Here is a 22,632-nt window from a genome sequence, read left to right as displayed (position 1 = left end):
GGGACATGGGAATACAGACAGGCAATAGATATAAAGAGACAGAAGTTTAATAGCAAGTATACCAGAAGAAAGGGTATGAAATACATTTGATACCAGGTGAAAGATGTCAGTTTATTGCTTTTTATTTATAGACCTGCACAGATGCGTATAGTGCTTTGCAATACAAAAATTAAATTGATGCAGATAGCTCAAGGAGTAGAGATGTGAAATCAGAACTGGTATGAAGAGAATATTAGAATGAACTAAATTATCGGGGAATAGGAACCACTTTATCCTCTGGTCATTGCAATAAATATGCAATGAATTATTCTGAAGAAATAGTAACTATCTTGCTAATGAGGTCTAGGGTGTCTTCGTAGAATGTAGGGTGCTCAGACAGGAGCTAGCGATAAGCAGATAAGCCTTTGGTAAAAAAAAGGTGTAAGACTACAAAATACATAATAGCAAAAGCACCACGCACAGACATATCCAAAGTAGAGGTCTGATATCCTAAGCAGAAATTATTTCCTGAATAATTCCTGAATAACCCGTCAAAGACCAACCTTTTCTACAAACTACAGAAAAGGTACAACACAAACAGAACTGCTTGAAAAGTCCAGAAGAAGCGCCAGTTAATTTCTGCTCCCAAAATACGCAATAAAGGTATCAGAGTCCATAAATATAGTCTCAGAATACATCTTTCATATTTGTACACACTTAATTGTTCTGACTGATGCAAGACTTTTTTTTATTTACTGCATTAATACCTGAATTCTAGAAGGGAAGTGAATGGGAGGATTCAAAGATTCAAGAGCAATTGAAGGGACTGATTGAGAGCTAAATCTAGAATAATGCTCAGCTAGCACCAGTTTCTCACATTCAGACCCAAAAATGCAAGTGCATTGTAATAGTTATTATTACCCACCAGCAAGGGCCATTTGGGGTACCACCACCTATGATCTTCTTTGGAGAAAGTGAGTTCTGTGAAGGTTGAAGCAACAGAAGGAATCTGATTAGTTTTCTGTAAAGTTAATTATAGCACCATTACTTGTTTACTTTGTTTTTCTGTAAAATGAACAAAAGGCTTGTATAAGGATAATGGATACATGTATTGTATTGTACGTATAAACTCCCATTCATATGAGATAAGTCATTGTAGCAATGCTTTGAAGTTAACGAACCTTCTCAGTTCATTACAGATAAAAATACTGTGTTTCTACCTTTAATATGAAATGAATGAACTATCAGTCATGTAAACAGCTTCTGAGTTTAATTTCTCGTACTGCAGAAGCAGCAACAGTGATTTGTTTTCATATATTTGAGATGTATAAAGATAGGCAGCAAACACTAACTCTTCAAAAACTCCCCAAACTGTTTTTAATTACTTTTCTAAATTTTTTAAAATGGAGACTTAAGAACTTTCTTTTTTGTAACATATAGCAGAACTTATTTTTATTTCCAGCACTATGAAACAGTAATGGTTTATTACTCAGTACTTGATAGGAGGATGAGTGTTATTTACAATGCTAAATGATTTTGAATTTTGAAAATCTTTGATTTAATTTCACAAAGCAGCAAAATGTTGTTTTAGATTGGATGCATGAGAGAATGAGAACTTGCTGGAAAACAGATGACTTGAGAATATTTCTAATAGGAACTGTTTCAGCTGAGAGAAAGAATAAAATGCATTTTCCTAAAGGACAAGGCATTATTTTTACCTTTCTTCTTATGTTTAAGTGCTTGCTTTTTTCTTTTAATGAACGTGCTATGGCAGAGTATTCATGTTTTGGTTAAACACAGAGCAAGCAGCAAGCTAAATTATATACTTGATACAAATCTCATGCAATAATGATGAAATAAGTAAAATGACTGTAACCAAAGCAGATGCTTTATGAAGTAAAGTCTCCTCTAAATTCAGTATGTGTAAGCAATATAGAGAAAATGGAAACGCATTAAAAAAAGATGAAATTCTAGACTGGACTGGCCGGAAGTTTTAATGAGACTGTAAAATATTATGATAAGCCTGTGTTTAAAATATACTCGGCCTTTGTCACTGCAGTATAAAGCAGATAAAAACTTAGCAAGATGTCAGGGAACATAATTAGGAGTCAAACTGGCATGGAATTATGGTGCTCAACAAACACAAGGAGCCATTTCTGAGCACCTGGCCTGTGATAAGAAGTGCTGCTGACTTCAGCACTAAGAAAAAATAACTCAAATAATTGTAGGCTGCAGGACTGGACCTTGGTCATTATTTAATCTAAACATAGTAGACCTTCAGTTTTGTCAGGGTAGCATGAACTTTGCAATGAACAGCTATTTAACAATGAGGTCAAAATGCTGCTGCTGCTACTAACTAAAGAAGCAACCACTTAATCTCAGGCAGCATACAGATGCCCTACTTACAATATATAGCAGTCATTACAAAAGAAATGGATAATTATAATTGAATTTATCATCTTTACATTGTCATATACAGACAGACACACACAACACTCTCTATTAGATTAGTTTAGATTAGCTTCAGGTATTTTTTTTCCCTAACTCTGAGGCCATATTTTAATAGAGGCATTTCACAAAAGGTTTAAGGTTTACAATTGGGTAGATTCCATTCAGCTTTGCAAGGATAAAATTTGCATAATAGAGCTGCAATTTAAGATCTTCCATGAATAAAATTTCTCCTGAAATATCTGACATTTCCAAATGGAAATACCATCAGAACAAATCAACTCTTAAGACTCAATTCTAGGTTTACAAAAACAGTTATAGAAAATAGGAATGACAAAACATTTTATTCTAAAATTTGAAAGTTTTGAGCATGGCCAAGGGTTTCTAGTTCTTCATCAACAGTTCACCAGTATTTAGCTTAAAGTACAGCAAGCATGATAGTGGTCATAATTGTTTTCTGTTTGCTTAAAAATATTAGTAGTGAAGCTTACTGAACTACTCTGGCTTGATGGTATGGCAAAAGTCAAGCATTGGAATGCCTGTTTTCCCACGCAAGGGCATACAATGACATATGATCCTACACCTTCCCTTTCAGATCAAGTCAGAGGAATAAGGTAGTACAAATGCCTGTGAAAGACAGCTGGCATGAAAAAAGTCATACACCAGACATCACCCTCTGCAGTGATAAATTCTTTAGCGAGCTAGATGTCTGGGAGAAAAAAGAGTGCTAAGAAAATGAACATGCCTTAAACATGATCTTCATCATTCTAGTGAGTTTAGTTACACATCCCCCTCCTATTGCTAAGTAGAAGAATATATCATGATAGCCATTCTGCAGAACATTCATCATCACAAAATCAGGTTCCTTACACAAGCTTGCCTGCTTAACACCTTCTTATTTGTGCATGTACCCTGTATTTTGTATTTGTACCTGTCTGAGGAAGTTTTATATATAAAAATTTTAAAGGTATCCAAGGAAAAACAACTTAATTATTATACTGTTAAAATGGCTGTCTAGTCAGAAGAAAGTATTATCAGAAATTGAGAACCGGATATTTTTAAAATTATCGCGTTCACAGGTGGTCCTATACTAACCATATACAGACAACAAGGTGCTTCGATTCCTGTTTCTATCACCTGAATTTATTAATACTCAACTGTTACAGCTAAATATTCTAAAAAATGTCTCCAGACTCCCCATCCTATTTCTTCTTCAGTGTTCTAGAAATCATTTTGGATGCTGCCCCCACTTTCCCCTCTCCCCCTAAAAAGCTTGACATGGCATACTTTACTGAAAGTTTCCTGATTAATCACAGCAATTTTTCATGTGACTTTTTTTTTTTAAACTAAAGAAAAAAAAGGCTTATTTACCAGCGTGGAAAGAACAGTTAAATATTAAGGGCAAATAAGGACCTTTGTGTATATTGAAAGCATCCTTTTTCTTTATAGAAGATGAGATTCGTGTTCAAGTCTAAACATTTTACAGACATCTATACATAGTTTGTTACACATGCAGTAACATAAACTCTCTACTAGAAGAACTAAAGCCACATAAATACTGGTTTGGGGATCTATGGAAAAAAACAGCGTGGATACCTATGGCAGTTAGTGAGCAAGCAGCTCATACCCACAGTGCTCAGACCTAGCAGGAATAGATTTACCGTGTTCTTACGGCACAGATATATGGATCAAAACCCTCTGCATCTCATATAGCAATTTAAAACATGTAATCTTATTGATTTTACCACAATTTCTCCTGAAGGCATCTAGCTGGTTTGCTTGGGAAAAGAAGCCTACAAGTCAACAGGATATATGAGGTGTGGGGGATCATGGAATCAATCTGGAACAAAAGAAGTCAGACAGATTAACAGATAGGTGTTATCTTCAGAAAACCTTTCTCTTTCTTAGTCCTAATCCTTTTACGCTTGCACTTTCTCTGTTTTCTTGCTATGTGCTCCTCTGAGTTTTTTTCGATCCTAGAAGTTTTATTTCTTCAATCTTTAAGTTCCTTCATACCTTCATTCGCTCTTTTATTCATCATATTCCTTGCTATATTTTTCCTGTTTGTCTGTTTATTTTTCTTTGTATGGTCCTAACCACCTCCCCTCAGTTTGTCCTTACATTTGCTCAAGCCCTTGCCAACTCATCTAAACTGGCTTTAGTCATGGCTTAAAAATGTTAAAACCTGCCTCAAGCCTTTATACATCCTTCTTCCCCCTCACAAAGAAGACGTTGCAATTTCAATGCGAACAATCAGTGTCAGTAGAAAAAGTGCTTGCCCGGGGCCTTTTTATTTTTTTAAAGATTTTGGAATAAGTAACTAAGAATAGTAGGTGAGAATCCCCAAAGATACAAGCAGAAATGCTGTTAACCACTACCAGTTACACTGAGCTGTAAGTTTCATTTTTTAATCTACTACTTAACAGTGAAAAAGCATAGCAGAGACCAGGCTTCTTACTAATCACAATTTGAGGTTTGAAATTAAACAAAGACATACTCAGAACAATTCAGTAGCAGCATTTTTGTGCAAGGACACACATGAGGTGAAAAGAAAGTGTTATTTACAGACCATTCAATTCATCAGTGCTGGAAAGAAAAATAACAACTTTTTTTTTTGTACTACAATACCTAGTATTCTGTAATTACTTTCACCAGTAAAAGTTTTAGGGCTTTCTGAGTGCTGGCTAACATGGTTCTGGTGGGGAGTATGGCTGAAACACACACAGTGCTCTCCCTGTAGCCAGACACACCTGGATTGAGGCACACAAAGTTAAGGTGGGGATTCTGAACTCCCAGGCCCCCCAAACTCTTCCTGGCATATTCTTTTACCAGTTATACAGGTTATACTATTGTCTTCATAGTCCACTCTCTCATTTGTAGTAATCTACATTGTTGAAGTGAAACTAGACTGAAGTAACTAATTGAAAAGTTTTTCATTGCCTGAAATAATGAAACCTACAGCTTAAACTTAAGATTCTAATTTCATACACAGAATGGAATCTGCTGTTTGGTTGATCTTAGTAACTGAACTAATCCGTTAGACTAATTCATACGTATTGCATATACATGGAGAACAGAATACACTTGTTTCAGCTTGCAGCTTAGATAGTGAAGCTCAACTCATTTGCAAATGATTGGCTGACAAAATTACAGAAAGAAACAATTCCTTGGTAAGAGTAATCTCCTATATGGGAATCTTGCTGGATACTCAGCTCTCAACAGATGCTCCAAAAGCAGCAAATATACTGGGCATTTATTCCTATTTGTTCTTGTACAGAAGATTGTGACCTTTCTTTTGACATGTATGCCCCACAGATGTTTCACAGTCATCTTATATTACCTTAATAAGCTAATATGTAGGGACTCTCTCCCCAAGCAGAACAGTCAACCAAAGCCACAGGGAAGATAGTTCAAGGAAGCATTTAATCTAGTATACTGTCTTTTGTAGTGGGTAGAAACAAGACCAAGCACTTGAGTTTTGACCACTTTAGAGAGAGTTCCTCTTTGCTGCAACTTAAGATTAGCCTTAGCACTTGGGTAACAGTCTCCAGTGTGTAATAGCTGCGGACTGCCAGGAGATTTTTAACAGAGAGCCCTCTTCTCTGCAGTGTACACATGTTCTTTCTCTCTCCACATCAGGGCAAGAAGCCCCAAATTTAGTGATCAGCAAGAGCCTTGTACAACATTGCTCTCTTTCCTAAAAGCGCTCCTCTAGGGAATTAAAAGTGATCAAGCAATTTGAGAAAGGGCAATCTCAGTCTGGGCTGAATACAAATCAAATATACAAAGTTGCACATCACTTAGACTTACTACTAGTAAGTATTGACAGCAGCATGGCCTTTTCTCTTTCCTTGGACCATCTTCTCTTCAAGTCTAACTTAGATCACAATAATTATACTGCTTTTTAATACTAGTATCAAGATGTTCCCGACACTACATGCTGCCAGATTTCAATGGGCTGAAGGGTTATCTCTTAGGGCAGACTTATTAGGGGTGATTACTTTTAATAAGGATTTAAGAGAGCCTACTTTGTGTGTTGCAAGCTTGTTTGTTTTCAAAAGAATTGTAGTAGTAAATAGTAAATTCCAGTCTAATTTTAATTTCCACAGCAATTCTATGCTTTCAAAATTATTAAGTTGTAATTCCTTTCCATCTTTAAACTACAAAATTTGATGGAGTTCCTCATTGTTTTGACCCTGGTTAAGATTTTAAACTCTTTCAGATAGATGGCTTAAGAAAGCAGCATAGTTTATCTCCTACCTGCTTAAAGAAAACATTATTTCTTGTCTATTTTATTCCACACTCAGACTAGAAAAAGAACAATTAGTGGGGGAGGGGAAGAAGCTCAATGACTATGAAAATATCGAATTTTGTAAGAAGTCCCAGTGAAGAAAAAATAACGGCAATTGTATTAATGGTTTCTGCAACTCAAAAATTTTAATTAAAAAAAAAACCAAACTAGTATATTTGCATCTACATAAATAGACCCGTTCTGAAACCAGATTCAAATTGCTAATGTTTGCTAATTGAAGGAAACCCAACAATGATTTCTTTTCCACTTCAGTTATGAAACCAAGCCAAACCATCTTCCTTCCTATTTATCCCACCACACCCCTTCTGAACTATTTGCCTGATTCATAGGCTACATCCCAATCCAACAGAGGTTTGTCTGAAGGTGGGAGAAGATCATGAGTTTTGAACAGAACTTGTTTATGGCTGAAGACTGTAACCCAGCCTCTAGCACTCATGATAGCCAGTACTGCAATGCTCACCTTGAATGAGATAACATAGGGAAGGTAATCTACAATCAGCTAACAAAGTTAAAAAATTCAGATTTTGGCACACTAAGCTCTAAATTGCATTTAATAGATTGAGGTAAAAAGTCTAACCAATCTTTCTTCATATGAAGACAAAACACCTTATTTGATTTATGTTTTATTACAAAGGTAGTGAGCCTAACCCCTAAAATGAATATTTTTAATTAGAAAATTAGTTTGAAAAATTTAATAAAATTGTGAATTTTTAATTCAATAGGAAAATTTAAAAGGAACTGGGATAAAATCTGACAGAAAGCCAATTCCAAGATACTTGAGTTACAGACTTTTTCATACTTTTGCCTTTGCTGCACCAAAATATAGTGGCTATTCATGCAGTGCCTCTATGCAAGAAAACTTCCTGATATAAATTCAACAATAAGAGCACTTACATATTCTGACCTATATTGCTTCATTTCCTAAATATTTTAATACAAGGGTGATTTCTATTTGTATTCTATAATTTTGAAAATCCACTAACTGCAAGACATTCTAAAATAAATGTAAATCGTCTGGATGGGCACCATCCAGTTTCTAATGGACAGGTGTTCATATAAAAATTCAACAGTATCAGCAACAAGCTGGCAGTTACTGGTGGGGTGAGGGGTGTTAAGAAATTATTTGGCTCACAGCTGAACTTCTGATTTAACCACAGCAATGATCAAATTAAGTCAAGGTCAAGTATGTGACAGAGCAGCTGTGCCATGCAGTAGATAAGGATTGCTGGTATATATGTAGTAAATGTGTTTTGATTTTCTAATCCACCATTCACGTCTTGCAATTCAAGGATACTGCAGGAGAGAAAGTGCCCTCCTGCACTCTCAGCCTTTATTTTGGCCTCTCCAGGTTCAGCTCCTTCCCAGGCTGCTTGAAGCCTTATTGGTGGAGCAGCCCCCTAGCACTCACTGCATCACTTCAGTAGCCCTCCTCTGGTCTACAAGGAAAGCTTTACAGCTGTCCAATATGGCAGGATAACCAATTAACCTTCCCCCCACTGTATAGGAGATATATTTAAATCTCCCTAACAGAATGAAATCACTGGACTGGGGGCGAGGTTCTTGCCCGCAGAAAATTTTACTCCCAGATATAGCCCATTAGAACTCTCATTAACCACTACAAATATATGCTTCCAACATAGAGTGGTTTTGGGCCCTGTAATGCTTTGGCTTCATAATCTATGATTTTCCTGTTTCAGTAAATGAACATATATTGATTTATGGCAGTTAATGCACAGGTACTGAAAACGGTGGCTGTAATTTTTTTGGTACCCATCTGTCCTCCTCTTACTCCATCTGTTTCCTTCACTCATTGCACTGGAATCCTGCTTCACAAAATGGAATCCAAACTCTTTCGTGTCACACAGTGTAAGTTACCTAGTTACCCAGCTGAAAGACACTTTCAAAATAAATCACTCTCCTTGTACTCTGTAGAAGGCAACAGACATTGATTTTGTTGTTAATATGTCTGAGCAATCCTTCTTTCAACAAAATATACAACTGTCAGTAAATTTCCTCTAATTTCAGATTGTGCACTTCAAAATAATACCATAAAGGCTCCTCATTTTAATCAATTATCGATTACACCTTGGGGACTTTCCACCAATTCCACTTGATGCTGCTTTTAAAGTGGTAAGTACCTACATAACTGTATGATATTATAAACTGGTTTAGATTTTTATAGCTAATACAACAGTATAAATGCACAATATTATATTATTTCATTGGATAGTATAGCTTTTATTAAACTGTGTTGACTGACTTTTTTTTATTCTTTAACAGTTCTTTGGCCTGTTAACAATTAAAGATTTTGATTTGACTCTTTACGCTCAATGTGTTTAACAGGAAAAGAAAACCTACAAAAGCCCTCCCCTCTTTGCAATCCAAGATGGAAGATACAATATAAAGGCTGAAATTAGATTTTTAGAAATTTTGCATAGTACAAAAGCCACTACTAAAAACATTTGTTCTATGGGATACTATAAACAAAGGATACTTCCATTATTATCTCATCTTTAAGGCAGTGTGGTAAGTGAGGTCATTTGAAGGTCAAGAAGGGGGGAGTTGCTGTTGCTCTATAAAAGGGCTCACACTTTAAATGTAAGTTTCTCAGTACTCATGGTGTCTTACTTTTCTATACCAACACAGTACCTAGAATACCTACATGCCCTAAATACTTTGTTTTATGCATTTACTACTTCATTATTAACATCATATTAAAAGGGAATAGTTACATTTTATTTGCAGCTACAAAGGGCTTTTGACTGATACTGAATTTATACAGAATACAACATACAAGAATACCAGCATACAGTTCACAGGAACATGCATTTAAACACACAACTGTGAATAGGGTGATAGTAACTCTACTCACCATTTCTTTTTTTTTTTTAATCCCACATGTTATTTTACCAAAATTTCAGTAGCATAACTGCCTGTAAGAATTTTATTGAGTCAAAAGCAGTAAATTACCTAACCTCTTGAGACATAAAAGGAGCATTTATAATATAAGGGTATTTAAAAATATGTAGTGAGAACTTAAGTTGGAAATTACGTGTTTTTCCAAGATGAAAAATGGAAACCAGTGCTGGTAATAACACTTTGTAAAATAGAACTTTCATGTTAGAGATCCATTACAGTGATGTAGGTGACTAAAAAAAAAAAAAAAAAAAATGAGGATTGCAATTCTTTTTGTCTTTATGTGTACATCTAAATACATATAGCCAATTTTTCCTTTCTATGGCAGAGTTTGAAGTACTTACAAATGAAAGCAAAAAACAAATTGCTGGTGTTAATCATACAGAAAAAAAATTAAAGTCTATATACCTCCTCTGGTCTTTTAAAAAGCATTAATAACAAAGTATTTGCATAAAGTTAAAGCAAGAAAACACTTATATGTGAGAAAACATGCATCTTTTTGACATCTGCGAGCTACTTCTCTTGATCTGCTCTATAAATAGAAACTAATTATGGAGAGACTAAAAACAAGACAATGCCCTAGAAAATAAAAGAGACTGTCTGTTTAAATGTCCTCAAAATAGTGTGAGTAAATTTGTATCATACAGATACACAACCATTAAACACACTTGAATTATAAATCTTTTTCAGTCTAGTCTTCCTCCTTTTACAAGCAATGGTTAAACTTCCATTAACTCCATTCAAAGCAGAATCAGCCTTGATGCATTCTTTCTCTAGTAATATTTTCTGGCCTACAGAGTATCAATATTAACTGCGAATGTCAGAAGAACTGTACAGGCTCTAGTGAAAAAAGTGTTCAGTCCTCTGAATGGCTGAGCTCTGACTTTTAAGTGAAGGCAGAGATCAGCAAGTCAGCTGCTGTTCATATTGTTTTCTTACTCATAATCAAAAACCAGAGGCTTGGTGAGTGCTTAGTAAAATAATCCATTCCTTCCCAGGAATTTGATATAAGTTTTTTTTTTTTAAAAATAACTTTATTCTCCTGCTCTGATTATAAATGTAACCTCAGAAACAAGTATGATCCAAGGCTAAATTCCAAACCCAAAAGCTGACACAATATGTGGGTCAGCAGTGAGGTTGAAATTCAAATTAATATGCTGAGTCAATCTTGTCAAGGTGGGTGTTAGGGCTTCTCAGTTTGAAAGAGTACCTCAGCTGCTGTCTTTGGACAGTAATATTTCCCAGACTCACTGCAGAACTGCATATCAAGCTGTTTCTTAGACGAAATAGCAACCTGTTTATGTATCTGCAAAAGGAGGCTGGCAAAGGACAAAACAGAAGGCACTTCAGCCACTCAGAGAGCACCATTAGAGGGACTGAAATGGAACTAAGTGGGGAAAGTTATCTTCCTTGGGAGCTGCGGGGAAGAGGTGGCTGGATGGAGCCTCAGTGCTCAGCCAAGTTAAAAGTTGCATGCTGGATTTCACAAAATTAAATACAACCATGGCCTTTATTTTTAGACATTTGCACTAAGAGAAGGGAGATTAAGATGCCAGAAATTATTATCCTTCACAGGCAGAGTCACTCAGGAATCCTATCTGTATGATTGCAGATACTTGCAAACATTGATTCACCAGGATACAGCACTGAGCTACAGTTCACATAGTTTTAGCGCCACGCAACAACCCAGCAGTCAAAATATTTGTCCCATTAGAACAGTGTACAAACTGGCAATCTGCTATGCCTCTTTACAAAATCATCATGGGAGGAAATATCTTTAGGTTTGCCTTAACCTACCATCTGTCCACAAAAAAGTCAAAATGCATTAATTTACATACAACATTTTGCCAGCCAGTAGCAGCCGTTAAGCATTATTCCTTTCCCTCACCCTTCACCTTAAAAGGGACTATTCTGTATCCCTTCAGTCATGGCGTACACATTTTCTGTGAAGAAAATAAACCAAAGCAACTAGATCTGTATCAGTGTGCAAAAAAGCACAGTCTAGGGTGGAATACACAGCCCAGTGCACATGCTCTCTATTTGCTACATACTGCTACCCTGAAGTGCAGAATATTTGCACAAATGTAAGGAACGCGCAACAGCAGCAGGAGGCAGCACTTGTAGCCTAGACCAGTCCTAGTATGTGCCTTCAGAGACTTATTTCAAACCAGCTGGACATTAACCTAAACAGCATTTACTTGAGTTTCAAATAAATTACACATTCTTAGTCCTAACTTCCTGTTTCAGAGTGCAACAACATTTTAATCTATCCTAAAGTGAGGACAAAATGAATCATGTAAGTCTAAGTGGATGCAATGGGCATGCTAAATGAGGAACAGGCATAATCATTTAAAGCAAAAGCAATTAGATCACAGGGAATACATTTAAATACTTACAGCAGCAATTATTCCATTTCCAGCTACTTGAGACCACGAGACCATAACCTGAAAATTTAGTCAATGACTTCTGGTTTGTAGACAAGTGCTAAACTACAGGATTTTAGCTTTCCATGGTTAACTGATCAGAACATGCTTTTCATTCATTCTTGGTTTTTAGACTTTATTGTTAATGCAGAAAATCTGCATAATACTGAAAGTGCAGTGTCAAATAAATGGAACTTAATATCAAACTAACAGGGCCTGTTGCACTTTTTGGTAATTTTTCATATTTAATTAACTGAAAACTTCACTTCTGAATTTTAATTCACTGACAAATAACTTCATCACAAAATTATGATTGCCTGTAGTGTTTCATGTCCTTCCAGAAGGCTGACTTCAAAAACATACAAACTTTGGAGGGGGAGAAGAGGGACGGCAAGAAGGAAACACACTGGAACAACCTTAGCTTGTATTACTGAAAGCAAAATTCCCTGCACAAACTCAAACTGAATGGGATCTTGGAGGTGAGAATAGAGCACAGATTACATAAAGCAAGTTGTGAGAATGATAACTGGACGAACCTGGCAAAAAAAAAAAAAAGGCGGAGAATCCTCAAGGCAAGAGATACAACAAAATAACTATCTGCATTCATTTAAAGAAAAAAAGGAAAATGTTGACAATGTGTTCACATAGCCTTTTGAAAGGGGGAAATAAATTGGAAAGATTAAATAGGATTTATCAACCGTCGGAGGGGTATGCCTTTTTCTTTTCTCCCCTCCCACGTGCTGCGTCATGAAGTTTAGCATTACCAGTACAACATTTTTTACCTTCTCAAATAAAGTTATGAACAGCAGTCCTGATGCCACGAGCATGGCAAAAGTTGCTCAGCTGTGCCTAGTTCTCTCTGCTACTGAATAATCTACAACAATCAATGTATTAAAGAATAAACCCAAAACAGTTGTCATGATGGCAACCTGATAAGCTATACTAAAATTACAGTTAATTATGTATGTATAATGCTAGGTTTAGCCCTCTGTAGAGGGCCCCAGACTTGGCATGAAATTGCTCGTCATCTTGATAGGCAGACAAGAACAAACTGCACTGATGTTCAGCTCAACATAATGGTGGTATCTATGTTGCAAAGCAAAGAGGTGAATCAAGCATCATATCTCATAGAAAAAAATAGCATTTGCTTGTTTTATTTATACAAGTTTAGAGGACACTGACATACATACATACAAGAAGGGGCACCCAGTGTAGTTCTTTTATGCGCTACAGGAGAACTGCAGAAGAAATGTGTGACACAGAACTATACATAGGCCCAGTCCTCAATAATGTCAAGGTTGCATATTTGTCCATGATAACCACTGAAGGTATGCCAAAACACACCATGCTAGTGGCCAGTCTATTACTTGCTTTATTGTGCCAAAGCATTTATAGGCAGGTCACAACTGCTTGGTAGCTCACACAGGAACTTTTGATCTCTTCTGGTCAGGCTATTGCCTCCACCTATTTTCTATTTCTTGCATTAACCCTTTGCCTGTTCACTTTGTCCCTTCCTTTCAGATACTGTACAGGTTTTGGCTGGGATAGAGCTAGTTTTCTTCATAGCAGTTCGTATGGTGCCATGTTTGGACTTGTGACCAGAACAGTGTTGATAACACACCAACATTTGAGCTGTTGCTGAACAGTGCTTGCACAGCATCAAGGCATTCTCTGTTTCTCATGCTGCTCCACCAGCAAGGAGGCTGGAGGCGCACAAGAAGTTGGGAGGGGACACAGCCAAGACAGCTGACCCCAAATGACCAGAGGGATATCCCATACCATATTACATCATGCTCAACCACAAAGCTGGGGGGGAAGAAAGAGGAAGGGGGGACGTTCAGAGTTATGGCATTTGTCTTCCCAAGTACAATGATGCCCTACTTTCCTGGAAATGGATAAATAGCAGCCTACTGGGGTTAACCCACAATAGACACAAAATACCCAGTTATTTTAATTAGTAGCAAAATAGCAATGTATCCCTCTATTGTCCTCTTTGCACCTCTTTTTTCTTCAGTTATTAACAGAAAACTGAATGCATTTACTAAGAGCTAGAACAAAAAGAATACAAATGTCAGGGTTTTACAAGGTCACAAAATACTTCTGTTTAACTGGCAAGTTTGTGTAGAGAAAAAGTACCATGAATGGAAGAGGTCTAGAGTGCATTGTCTAATTTTATCAGTATTTCATTTACCTTTCTGCTTCTATTTGATTCCTACAGACCATGTCATCTAATTAGTCTTTGGTTTAAAAGTTTGAAATTCAGTTCTGTAGCCAGGAGTATTAGTCATGCTTATTTTAGCTGTTACTAACAAAAGACATGCACAGAAGCAGATGACTTTTACTTTAAATCCTGTCCTAAGAGACATAAGCTAATCCACTGCACTGATAAAACAAGATTGGTTTAGATTCACATATACAATAAAAATCCTCTTGAATAGTGTTTCATAAGCAGACCAAACCCAAATCAAAAAATAAATTACATTACATAGTTTGACACAGAAATACAATGGTTAAAATTGCATAAGCCTAAGTAGGTCAGAACTCCCACTGACTTCCATATGAAGTTGTGGGGTTTTGTACTTGCCTTCTCTCTGAAAATATACATCTGTGAAATAAAGTATTTTGCAAAATGTTTTTTGATTCCCTAACCTTATTAACATAAGGTCAACCTAATTTTCTGTTTAAAAGACTGTTCTAGAACATCAGGAAAATACATGCAAAAATAAATATATTCTGTTCTTGAACTTATTCAGTTAGCAATAACTGCCATATTAGTGAATAACAAACATTTCAGGTAGACTTAAAACCATTTTTCTGTTAGAAATGCATTAGAGATGTAATCTTAGACTTTGCTAATACATCAAGAGTTAAGCTCAGGGAAAGATCAATAATAGATTATTGATTGCAAAATTTTAAAAAGTCAACAGATATGTCTACTACTGGAATTTTCATTAAGTCAATGCAAGAACTCCGGAATGTATCTTGTAGATGGCCTGACTGTCTTCTATAATGACATAATTTTGCAGAGAAGAATCATTTGATGAATGATTAAAATACTGAAGCAAAAAGAGGTTGAGAAAGAGGTAGGAAATGTTTTATGCTTCTGTCAATTTATTCTCCTCCAGGAGTAAAAAACACTTCACAAAAGGAATTTAAATCTTTGAAGAGTAAAATATGCTAGTAAAAACAATCTCCCCTATGTAAAATAATATTATATACACATGACTTCTTCAGAGGCAAAGCAGGCAAGCTGACTGGATAACACATCTGGCACAATGTCAATATAGAATATCGGGGGAAAGAAGTAAGAGAATGGAAAGTTACATTTTGAAATTATATTACTATTACAGCAAAACAGATGTAGATTTTACCTGATACCACTGTCTCTCAAAGAACACTAATCCCATTTATCAACCAAAAATAACATTTGCCCCTCCTTCAAAAACAATTTGGGAAATGCATCTTTCTGCTACCTATAAAGAGCACACAGCCTGGATATAACTTTTTTTAGTTAGTAATCATAGCTGATTTAAAAGCTACATGGACATTGCTACTCAGATATTATTATGGACCAAAAACCCATTCTCTCAACCTCCTCTTATCTGAGCCCAGAGGGCTGGTCATCAGAGAGATATGAAAACATACTCTCTGCTTCAGCAGGCTCTTAGTTGTTCTTCTGCACTGAAAGCACTGCGGGGTTCCTATAACATTAATTTAATTTGGGTAGCAATGATATTATGAGGCATCATTGTACACACAAAGTGCTGCTTTCCCTCATCACATGGTAACAGTTTGAACATTCATAAACACCAAAACAAGTATGAACATTTTTAATGCTGGAGATTCAACATACCAGTGGTGTTTCTCTCACCGCCATGATATTTTTGCTACTAATACACACACACTGATAGTCTCATATCCTCACCATTTGCCTTAACATGACATTCTAAACTCCATTTTTTATATGTCCATAAATCTTTCCAAATCTTGTTGCTTAACCTCTAGTCATCTTGTTATTATCTAACTTCCCAATTAGTAGTAAATTCTAAAAATTTTCAGCTACTGAATAATCATTATCTTAACCGAGAACTTGTAGTCATAGGAGCATAACTCATTTTTTCCACCAAGTACTTCAAAAAGTAGCAGCCAATAACAAATTTTTACCTTTAATTTCCATATTGTGCTGAATATCACAGTGAGCAGAATGAGTTTTGTCACTGATTTTAATGGGACTAATCTTGTAACTAATTAATATATTCTTCTTAACAAGACAAAAGTTGGTAAGCTTCCAGGCTTTAAATCTCCACTTGAAAACTCTAGCTTCTTCATCAGAGACTTCTGTAAGAAGTATTTTTGACTTGTACCCAGACAAGTTACCCAGGGTGCTACAAGACAGGGCTAGCATAGCATTACACTTGTCACCCAAAAATAGATTGTTTTGGAATCTTACCCTTAATCATATTTAAGCATATATTCCAGAGGCTACGGACTAAAACACAGCACCCCAAATTCCATCTCATATCTTCAAAAACATCTGGTTTCTTACCTTCTCCATCTAGATAACTCTGTTGAAGAGCATTGATTACACTGGTCTTTGTTTCAGAAATAGAAAGCTAAAGCATACAAATATATTTGTCACAGCTAGAAGACACAAAACAAAACATAAGAAAAGTCTTTTGTGGTATACAACTTCTAACCCTCTTTCTAACACTAGTCTGAACAAAGGGCCAGGACTAAGCATTGTACATGTTTGTATACCCAGAGCCCAAGGAATTTGATGAGTTTTCATAAAGAAGAGCTTATAGCATTGTGCTCTTGATGAAAAAAGTTTGCAGCAGCTCCAGCTTTAAGCAATATAAAACAAGCTAGATGTCTGCACATTTTAGTACCCAAGGGTGGAAAAGCCTGAAGGAAATCTTGGGAAGAACAATATTTAGGCAGTCTAAATTTCCATTTCCACCTTGAATACAATTCTAACATGATCGTGCAGATGAATTTGCATTTACTAAATTCTGTGTAGGAAAAAAGTCTGTTTACAAAAACAAAAATTGTGTAACAAAAATATTTGAAACAAAACCCTTTCCTCCAGCATATGGATGAGAAAGAATCCTTAAATTCATTCTCCAACAGGTATTTAGCAGAAGTTTTACTCATAATTGCTTTTAGAATGACAAAAATCAGTCAAGTGTTTTTTTACAAAATAGGGATGAACCAAAGTTATCTCATGATGAGGCTTGAATCATCTTTAGGTTCTTCCTCTTCAGAATTTTTTTATGAAAGACATTTAAGAAGGGATTCAGTTGTGCCAAATTAAGGTTGTAATGTCTGATCAATAGATAGGATATCAGATTCGAAAACAGAATCTCTTGTATCAAAGAAAAAAAGGTGCTCCTCAGTTCAAAAGCAGTATGCTTTTGGTCTCACTATATATAATACTGCTATTATAATTTCTTACTGGATCACATATCAGCTAAGAACTTCATTTACTGTCTTTCTCTTTTTTTGTTCACTGATCATAGCATAGGGATGTGGATAAGACTCAAGAGTCATTCTCGGGAAAAAGAAATAAAAAAAAAAAAAAAACAACTCAAACTCACCAATTAAGCTACATCCCAGCTTGAAAACTGCTTTCAGTCACAGAATGGCAGACATAAGCACCTTGCTTCTGAAGATGATGAAGTAGCTTCAAATACATATCAACAAGAAAAGCATATGATAATACTAGGGAGTGTCTTCTTTCTTTTTAATTGATAAGAGAACTCTTGAGTTTTGTTAATAAGCAATTCTAGCAGATTTTTGTGTTCAAATAGACAGAAAAACCTGCCTTTGTAAAACTTTAGTTCTGTAGGAACACCAATGGTATTTCTGAAAACGTACCTGCCTACAAGACAACTTTGGATCTTTAAACTGAGACACATGATGTCTGTCTTTCAGATCAGTGTCTACTCAGCTTAGGAAAAAACAGCAGCCAGGACATCATGAGCTACAAAAGTTGCTTGCATCTTTAATAATGCACAAGTACTTCTGTTTCAGTTTCTTTGAACTTTATAATATATTAATTTGTCTATTTGTTTTTGAAATTACAGATGAGTGAATTTATGATTTATTTTTTTTTTTTAAAGATAACTTCAATTCTTTCATCCAAGATGTCTTGCCTAAACAGAACTGATAACCATTAAAAGCATCAGTATAACATATTACTCACTTTCACTGTTTTGCTAGAATGCCCCTAGGTATAGAAACAATGCTTACTAGTGATAAACACAGACCAAAATTCAGACCCATGAAGAGATATATAATTCGTATGTTAGAAAGTTCTTGCATATGTGTGGATTATCTTGACAATCAATTCACAAAAAAAAAAAAAAAAAAAAGGAAGGTTGGGACCTAGAGGGTACATTTTCAAAGCTCTATACAGGAGGTACACTCATTAATCCTATTAATGAATAATAGGATTAGTGTATACACCACTTATACGTGGCTTTCAAGAAGTTCCACATTTAGACCAAACTTAAGGAAGGAGATGAAACAAACAAAAAAAAATCCTAGTAACGTATCAACCAGTGATTATTCCTTTCTATTCATGTATAAGCTGCTCAACAGTACTTTGATGTCTTTGCTGGAATTACCACTGCTGGAAAGCAGTAATTGTAAGGCAGATTTTATAGTTTTGGCTATAATATAGAAATGTTCCTGTCCTGCTGAATCTTCCATTTCTTCTTTCCACATTGTAATAACGGGCACCCTTATATCTCTATAAAAGATACTACACAGCATAACTGTGTCCTCTACATTAAAGAGGACACACAGGTTAATGAAATGTAGGATCAGCATTTCTCTGACAGTGTCTGCATGTTTTCTGGTTGCCAAGCTACAAAATACATTCAGACTTTTGGGGTTTTCATATATGAAAACAGCTTTTGGGGAAAGTGTCCAAACAAACATCTGTGAATGAGGGTTTTGTATTTGCTCACAGAACAGACACTACATCATGAGGATCAAACTTACCCACTTTCTCTCTCACAGGCAATCTAAAAACCACCACATGTTTAGTTGCCTGAGGATTTGCTGTTCTTATTTCTTTAACCTTCACAAAAGGACCATAAAAGACATCAGGTAAAGTCAGTTTTCACAGTTACTATGCTAGACCATCTTATTAGGAAACAAATGAAAACCACAACCTCATTCCACACAAGCTGCAAAACAATTTCCATACAGAAGTGATTTTGGCCAGAGTAAAGTGTCACAAAAAATTCTGGTCCAAAATTAAAATCAGCTATGCATCAGCTCAGATATAAAATAGCTGACATTCCTTGCAGGTGTCTTGTGTATCTGTCATACCGTGTAGAATATTTTCAGGCTGAGATATGTTGAACTATTAACTGTTTTCACTTAGAAGAATATACATCAGAAATAGCTGATAAAAGCCTTTGAAGAAAAGTAATTGAAGGAAAAAGTTGGACACATGACTAGTTTTTCTTTAAATTTATCTTGGACAAAGTACTATGGTGAAATAAATTGCATAGGACTACTTCTGCTATTAATTTTCAGCAAAGCGTGAGCATTTCTACCATCACCATTAAATAGTCTCAAATCCAAACACAGGGACTTTGCATAAAAAACAACTATTTCTTAACATACATGACAAAAATCCTATTTACAGAAAAATTCTAGGAAAAAAAGAGTGGAAATTTAAACCAATTCAACATTGACAAACAAAGGCACATTTTAGACGCAGTAATAAGTGCATGCCCTTCAAGCTTTTCAGTTTTATAGACAAGAGTGCAATTTAATATTTTTAATTCTATGCAGACGGTTATTTTTATTCCTGTAAAGCTAGCACAAAAATGGTCTAAACTATCACTAGTATCTTCTAGTTTATTCTGTAATTTTCTATGCATTGTAAATGGGTGAAACCATTGCTTATGAATTCTAGTGAAAGGTATGGAATGAACCTTAATCACAGTGTTCTGAATGTCTCCTACTATGTAAGTTCAAAGCTGAAGTCTGAACCCTAAGTTTTTTGGGCAGTGCAAGACAGTGATCCTGAAACATAAAAATAAACTGAGTTTGGATTAATACCTGCCCAATTACACAACAATCTCTGTGAAATACCACCAAAAGATACCCCCTCCCCCAGAATATCATCAAGCGCTCTGGGAAATGAAAAGTGTCTTGTAAAAGAAAAGTGTTTAGCAATTCTGTTTTTCTGCTCTGTGCATCTGGTGTCGTTCTGAATGCACAACCTATATATAGCATCTCTGGATGAACTAACCAAAGGGCAGAACAATGACAAACTCACTGAACAGCCAAAGCAGAATCCTGCTTCAAACTCCCACCCAGGCAGCAAGTTGATATATACAGTGGCCAAGGATGGGTACTACCATTCACCGATTATACCCTCAGTTTCAAGCTACCTTTAATTAACGATTAAGTAACATTCAAAGCACAAACCTTTCCTATTCCCAGTTTGCTATGAGAGTTATGTTGTTGCAATCACTATTCAAAGCACTGAAGCTACCAAGCAGATATGTTGGACCATATGAGCCCTTCTTGCCAAAATATGGAAATGGTTTAAGCTCATATCCCAGTTCTGAATCCTTCTGAAGAAGAAAACAGAATCTGACATATTAGTTTTAAAGGGACAGACTACAACTGTAGAATTAAATTGCATCAGGGCATGACAGGCAAGGAAGGGAAACATTTCCCACTATAGTGACTGAGCATGCTGAGGGTGCTGCTGAGACACTGACCTTTGTGAGGAGGGAGATTAGGGATGGGAAGCATTACACATCTCTCATCTTTCTTCCCCAGTAACAGCCAGTCACTGCAAGAAAGCGTACACTGCACACATATAAGGTGCCATATTTCCGTTAGGAAGATTTTTCTTTTTATCCCCTCCATGTTCTGCTGTAATTCATTTCCACTTGGCATTCCAGCTGTACACCTTGCCCAGTATGTTTTGTACAGAAAAAGCAATAGCTGTCCTACAGCTGATAAGTGGAACAAGAATGAAAAGAAAAAAAAAAAAACCAAAAGGTATTTTAATGCTCTGCTTTAACAAGGATTCACCAAGGTCTGCCCGATTACCTTGTTATAATTTCTTTTTTTTGTTTGGTATTTTCTAGTAATTTTAAACTTGCAATGGTACTTCATGTCTCCATAGAGCCACTATTCCTGTTTTGCACAGATTATTAATTGTTCAGAAAGCTATTTGGAACTTTAAGGTCTGCACAAGCTCCTTAACCCAAAAAGGTGGGTTAGTATTACACAAGTCACTAATGGAAAAGTGACTCAGAATGAAAGTATTGATTAAAAATAGCTTGATGTGGTTAACCATAATTGATACGCTCTACCTCAGGGCAAGTAGCTTCTGACATACACTTGGTCATGCTTATTGGAAAAGCTATAACTTTTATATTTAGATATATTTAGATTTTTACAAATAGACTAGGAAAAGAGATGAGGGAAAATTCTTTATAAATCTAAAGGAACATAAACCAACTAGAATTATATGTTCAGAGCAGTGTAATCTGCAAGTTACTTAAACACACACTAGCCAATACTTCTGGTGATAATAATCATCTTTTCATTTACTTCAGAGCTATGTCAATATTAGGTTTCAATCTTACTGCACACATGTGCAATTTAAAATAACAAAATATCCATGAAAGTCTTTGTACATGTTATTAGAGAAAAGGTCTTTCTTTTCATTCCATATGTAACATCAAGGTATTAATATGAAACCTCTGTTTGTCTAAAGAGGCCACCTGGAGCTCTGTATTATATAGTCATCACAAAGCCCATTTATTATACCTCTAGCTGCATATTTGTGCATAAGTAGGTCATGCAAATCAGATAGATGGTTCCAAGGATCAAACTTCACCCATTGCATGTCAGGATTATGTCAATCAAGGTGCTAAGAACCAGTCATTATACATCTATTCTATTAAAATGCAAACCACAGAACGTCAGGGTTCTGTGTATATTTCAGGAGGATCATAGTGTTCAAAAGTATTACACAATACGATAAGAGGTACCCACATGCAAGTGACTGGATGTTTAGGCTATTCAATGTGCTTTTATTTTGTAGTATTTTCTACTTTTATAGGTCATAAAGATTGTCTAAATGCACACAGATTATAAATTTCATTACACAAAAATCTGCCCTAATGCACCACAAGGACATTTGCTTCATAGTCAAAGAATGCAGAAGGTATTTGAAAGAGACTTTTAGTTGACTTAGCAAACATGGCAAAGGCAAAGTGAGGTTGCACGGTAGCTGGTCAAGACTGTCTTAACTCCATGTAACAGGATGGATCATAATACAAAGTAATGGTGCGTCTAACCTCCTTAAGAAGTCCATGAAAAGTACAATTTGGCCTCACACATGCTGTAGTTGAGAACCATGACTAGCTGTGTCTGGGAAACTCCAGCTCAACTATAAATTGAGACTGTCAAGAGGAATGAGTGGCATATCTGATTTATAGTGCATAAATGAGAAAGGAAGGAGGAGTAAAAGGCTATGGACAATTTTTAACACTGCATAGCCAA

The 22,632-nt window shown here is 35.8% G+C and overlaps 1 protein-coding gene across 9 annotated transcripts in view; it reads left to right on the top strand.

Moving 5' to 3' along the window:
• The window catches only part of B3GALT1 (beta-1,3-galactosyltransferase 1), a 228,654-nt gene that overhangs the window by 147,873 nt on the left and 58,149 nt on the right, over positions 1 to 22,632 (top strand). For 7 of the 9 annotated variants that reach the window (XR_003923872.1, XM_030017460.1, XM_030017462.1 and 4 more), the window contains one exon: positions 8,765 to 8,869. The exons of the other annotated variants lie outside the window; for them this stretch is intronic. The gene's annotated coding sequence lies outside the window, so the exon portion shown is untranslated. The remainder of the gene's footprint in view (positions 1 to 8,764; positions 8,870 to 22,632) is intronic. 9 annotated transcript variants of the gene reach the window in all.

This window comes from Aquila chrysaetos, chromosome 6 (genome assembly GCF_900496995.4).
Source record: "Aquila chrysaetos chrysaetos chromosome 6, bAquChr1.4, whole genome shotgun sequence".
Lineage (NCBI taxonomy): Eukaryota > Metazoa > Chordata > Aves > Accipitriformes > Accipitridae > Aquila > Aquila chrysaetos.
This window is presented reverse-complemented; position numbering and strand designations above follow the sequence as displayed.